Here is a 5,556-nt window from a genome sequence, read left to right as displayed (position 1 = left end):
TATTTTTTTTAGTTATGACCGGGTTAACCGGATGAATCAGTGATCCACCGGTTGAACCAGTAACCCACTGACCCGGTTATATGACCGGATTGATTACCAGTTCGGTTCTGATAACTATGCTTATCAATATCAAATTACAACGGGTGTAATGTTAATTGAATATAGCCATTATTCCATTCCGACATACCACTTATCCACAACGGAATGAGATATGAACCACATTTACATTGAGATCAAATGATGGATGGATGGTATATTGCCCGGAGTACAATTACAACTATATTAAAGAAACATTTCTATGAAATTCTTATAAATCTAAATTGGGTTCATCAAAACTTTTAAGGTTATCAAGATATAACAATGGTTGATGGACAAATGAGCCAACACCACCGTGTGAATTCAAATTTGCTGAAGGTTGCTCCTCAAGTGGCTTTTCTCTTCTGCAGTCGTTGTAGCTTCTGCCACTTGAGGTTGCCACTTGAGGTAGATCTGGTATGACAATCCAGTGAATACCATACAAACACAACCCCATTGTTTTGTTGAAAGCGGATTTCCACTCAACAGAGAAGATACCACAATGCTAACGAATTTGCGAGTGGTAGTAATGGTGGTGTTAGCCAAAGAGCCATATCGGCTTATTGTCAAAAAGATGAAGTTTTGGCCCACAGTACCACAACAACAGAAGAGAATAATATCCCATGCTGCCTCTGGATGCTGTTTGCAGAAGCGAACAGCCTCAAATCCACTTCCACTGGGCCAGCCAAACATGTAAATCATATTGTATATGGTTCCCCATAAATTCATTCCCAACATAATATTCCAAGCACTTGTTTTAGGGTACCTGAGTAACAAAAACCAGTAATTGCATTAAATTAATAATACTTGCTATAGTCTTAAATATGAATCATCTCCCATTCTAAAATCTAAACATTGCTGAAAAGTCAACATTCAAACACCCGAAAAATAGAACTAAAAAATTTTTACATTTAGTGTCATTATCCTCATCATAATTTTACTTATACACATCATTATCTTGGAATAATGGGGAAAAGTCAGAGTCAGTGAATCAAGAAGAGGGGGGGGGGGGGGATTATGTCAAGGAAGGACAAGAATCCAAAAGTTTTGCAGTTTACAAGCAATCAGACAGATCGAGGAACATGGTTTGCTTATTTTACCTTGCTTTTAAGGAATCCTGAGTTGCATTTGTAAATCCATCAAATGTAAGGTTCAGGAAACATAGTCCATATCCAAGGGGAGCATTTGGATGTGCTAACTTGCTCATAGTCTTTGAGCTAGTCTGCCAATAAGCATAAGCAAAGATGAGAAATTTGAAAGCTAAGCTGCATTCTCAATCCACATGAATTTTTTATAGGCAACATGGGAAAGTGTATCCCTATAGTATATATTTTCTGTATTATTCTGATAAGTTCCTAACCTTTAAAAGTGCAAATGTTGATACCCCTCCAGCAACAAGGAATGTACAGACGTATTCTGGAAAAGTGTATCTTATACCATACACTATAGTACCCATCAACATAACTGTATCATGGTAAAATGAGTACTTGTTATGAAATATAAAATAACTACTAAAAAAAAGAGTACTTGTTATGGTAAAATGAGTATTTGTTATGAGTACTTGTTATGGCAGAACGCTTTTATATAAAAAATGACCATAGGCTTCAGGCTTTTCCATTTTTACATACTTAGAGGTGGTAAGCAATAAGGAAACAATGTTTTTTTTTTACAAACTTCACCAAATAGTTATCTTTAATCTCCTATAAGTATATGAAAGGATGTGAAACACAAATAGAAATGATTAAACACAATTGCATTACTACTCATAAATGCAAGGTTACTACGCGATTGGTAATAACATGGTGTTCCACCTAATGTGATTCTATTTGAACCCAAATAGACATAAAAAGGCTATACCACTTTGAATTGATTCGAATTATCCTAAATAAATTCAGTTTTTCTGAAGCATGAAATAGTGACAGTGATATACATATACTGACCTGGAATCATTTTTGAGGATTTTGCCAGTACCTGCAAGCAGACAACAAAGCAAATACACCACCATTAAAAACCAGTATACTGAAGACACAGAAATATATCACATCCATGCAATGGAGGTAGGTCCAAAATCTCTAAAAAGGCCTCTTTCCAAAAAAACAGTTTGAAGAGCTCATACAATGAAGAAAAGTAACATGCCTGAGCCGGGTAACTAATATACTTGAGTGCTTCAATTCCCATCGCTGGACCAATAGTGTTGGTAATTCCACAACTCCAGTAAGACCACCAAGGTGCACCACCACTACTCCCACTTGACCATATCTTAATCACTGTATTATTATTATTTTGCAATATCAAATTAACGTAAGGAACCACACTAAAACGCGCACAAACACAAAACAGAACAAACAGAATTTCTTTCGTTCTACACTGTAACTTGCAGAAATGAAAGAACCAAACAAAGAAGTAAAACAGGGGCTCACTTATGTAAGACCATATCAAACAAATCACATTCTGCGCCAAGTTCAGAAATGCAAGGTGCTCAAACCTCTCGCCATTTGGACCGAACCGCTTTGTGGATCTGACTCATTTTAAAAAAGAAAAACGAGTTCAGAAACGAAATTTAAAAATTCGTAACAGAAATTATTGAATCAGCGTGTCTTACAGAGTTTCCTGAAGAACGCCTTGGTAGATGTAGGCAGACCAGATGCCGGCGACACAGACCGCCAGAACCAAGACGCGGCGGAGACCGGATCCGTGAGCCTCCATGAATGAAACGACGGCGTTTTGAGGTTTATGTACTTTAATTTCAAGGTTGCGAGAACCAGACCGGTCAATAAACCGGTGAGGTCACTGGTTCAATGGTTCACTGATTCGACCGGAATTCAATCGGGATTCAACCGGTTTAATAAAATATTAAATAAAATTATTAAAAAACCTAAAAATAATTTTAAATATATAAATTCAATAATTTCTAACTTAATAAAATTTAAAATTTCACATAATAAATTATCCATAACTTAATATTAGAAGTTCACAAACAACTTCAAACATCAAAGTTATAACTAAAAAAAAAACGCACATAATGACAAACCCATAATGTATAAAATGTATCATAAGCTGTCACTAAGCAGTTTAAGATTTTGACATAGTATTAGACCCTTTGTCACCAAATGATCAAGGTACATCCTTGCTAACCCCTTTCTTCAATGCAAAGTTGAATTTTAGCACAATAGTATGCATCAAGCTCATGATTATTTCAGGCATATATATCTGTACCTCCTTGTTGCCTTTTTTTTTAATAATCCTTTCAAATCCATCAATCCCAAATGTTACAAGTTCATAGGCTATATAACCAACCAAAGAATTGCAGCTCTTTAAGGCACAAAATTTATATTTGATCTGTTGTAAATATCTTGAATTTTGCAGTTCTTGAATATTGTCCTATCTCAGCAACTCGGATTCTGCCATCCTTTCGGGTCCCATCCAAACATTTCTCAAACATTTTCTCAACCATCCAAAATTCAACCAATTCCAATATAAAATTATTTTCAAAGCGAATCAATGCCAATAATAAATCACTTTTTAAAATTCAACCAGCTCAAACACTAAATCATTTATAAAGTCAGACTAACTCAAAATTAAACCGTTTCCAACATTAATTCATTTTCATATTTCAAATCATTTCCAAAGCCGATTCGTTTACATTCTCAAACACAGCTTCAGAACCAAGAAAGCCACTTTTCATAATTATCAACTAAATAACCTTTCAAACTAATTTCCTTTCAGCAATCACAAACTACTTAAGCAATCAGTCATTCAATCCAGCAAACAATCACATTTATAAGACAATCATAATCACATATATATGCTTCTCACGATAATATCTATTTATAACAACTCTGTAAGATAAAATAAATTTTAAGAAAACCCCTACCTCAGTTTACGACTTAGCTACGCGATAAATTCAGTTTTTCTCTCGGCCCACAACGCGGCAGTCTCATCCTCAGCTCCAAACCACTTTTGTGGCAGCCACAGCTATTCTAATCGTAATAAGAAATAACCGAAACTCAATCAAATAGCAAATAGTATCGCAAAACCTCAGCCACATATAACAGAACAGCGATTAAAAGAGTTTCAGAGCAAGAACGACTTACTGTACCAACAAGAAACTAAGTACAGCACAGCCGCAGCTCCAGCTGTTAACTCCGGCAAGCTCCAACAGCGGCGGCTTCAATCAGCAGCGGGAAAACTCACTGCCACAACATCATCAAACATATACGACTTAAGCGACGACTCTTACGGTAATAAGGATTTCAACGGACAAGGAAAGAAATCTGAAACAAGGCTAAAACTTACCAAGAAAATGGCGGCTCCGGCACTCGGGAGAAATAAACCCAGCATAAACGAACCAGAGCCGAAACCCAAACTGGAATGCGATGGGGTTTGGCAGCTGCAGGGGCGTCCTCTGGCGGCGATGACAGATCTGAGGCGGTTCTCGGTTCGCGATTCGACGGCAGCGGCAGAGGCGAGTTCGGCACTAGAGATCTGACAAAGCTGACGGCGATGAGCTCCCTCTCACGCGTTGTCTCTCTTCCGCGACGGCGCGATGACAGATCCGACGGCTGACGGCGGTGACGCGGTTGGACAAGTTCGGCGGTGTTGCGGCTTAACGGCGTGGTCTCCCTCCAAGGCTCGGTGAGGACGCGACGGTGGCGGTGGCAGCGAGGCCCAGCAACGCCGGTGCGCCTCCTTCCCCCCTTCTCCTCTCGGCTCTCACCTCCGCGTCGGTGCTAACAGCGATGGCGGCGAGCAGCCCGGGCCACCAGCGCTGGCCGTCCCCCTCTCCTCTCTTCTCTAACTCTGTTTCTCAGAACCCTCTCTCCCTCAACGTTTTTCTTTCTCTTTTTCTTTCTTTCTGCTTTTTCCTGATTTTCTGAAGCTGAGGAAAGTTGTTTGGTTTACGGGATGCTGAGGGAAAGGGTATGGCGGCGCTGAGACAAGGAGGAAAGGGAAAAGGTGTAATAAAATTAGGGTTAGGAGGGTGTGAGTTTGGGAATTTTGGGTAATTTAGGATTTTGATAAAAATTAGGTATAGAGATAGTTTGGTAATTTTTATAAAATTGGAGTATAAAGTATTAATATTTGAAAAATTAATTTAATTTTTAAAATTATTTTAAAATATTAATTGTGGTATAAAAGTACTAATTGATTCTCAATAAATTATTCTAATTGAAAATTTATGGTAATATAATTAATTTCTCTTTATCTTTAACTTAAAGTATTAAATGATATAAATCTATCTACTTAATATATTAAAACTTGATTTTTTCCAACTAATGAAGGTGAGGTGTCGATCTCTCGTGACTCCGTTTTCCCTTCAAAATAAACTTTCATATTTTCTATTTTAAATTATTTTATAAAAAATATCTTTATTATAGTTATATTATAATTAATCTACTTAATAATATACTAAAATTCGGTTTTCCCCTAACTAATGAAAGTGATGTGTCACTTTCTGGTGCACCCATTTTTTCTCCAAAA

The 5,556-nt window shown here is 37.3% G+C and overlaps 1 pseudogene across 1 annotated transcript; it reads right to left on the bottom strand.

Annotated features, from left to right (window-relative positions):
- Positions 1-205: 205 nt before the first annotated feature.
- LOC107625160 (UDP-galactose/UDP-glucose transporter 3-like) lies at positions 206-5,050 on the bottom strand (annotated as a pseudogene). Its single transcript, XR_015905236.1, has 10 exons — positions 4,372-5,050; positions 4,170-4,268; positions 3,950-4,055; positions 2,678-2,881; positions 2,496-2,593; positions 2,212-2,342; positions 2,016-2,046; positions 1,436-1,539; positions 1,176-1,297; positions 206-841 (listed from the first exon to the last, which is right to left on the bottom strand). The product of XR_015905236.1 is annotated as a UDP-galactose/UDP-glucose transporter 3-like (transcript).
- Positions 5,051-5,556: the final 506 nt, after the last annotated feature.

The sequence above is a fragment of the Arachis ipaensis genome, chromosome B2, assembly GCF_059453495.1.
Source record: "Arachis ipaensis isolate K30076 ecotype BB chromosome B2, ASM5945349v1, whole genome shotgun sequence".
Classification (NCBI taxonomy): domain Eukaryota; kingdom Viridiplantae; phylum Streptophyta; class Magnoliopsida; order Fabales; family Fabaceae; genus Arachis; species Arachis ipaensis.
This window is presented reverse-complemented; position numbering and strand designations above follow the sequence as displayed.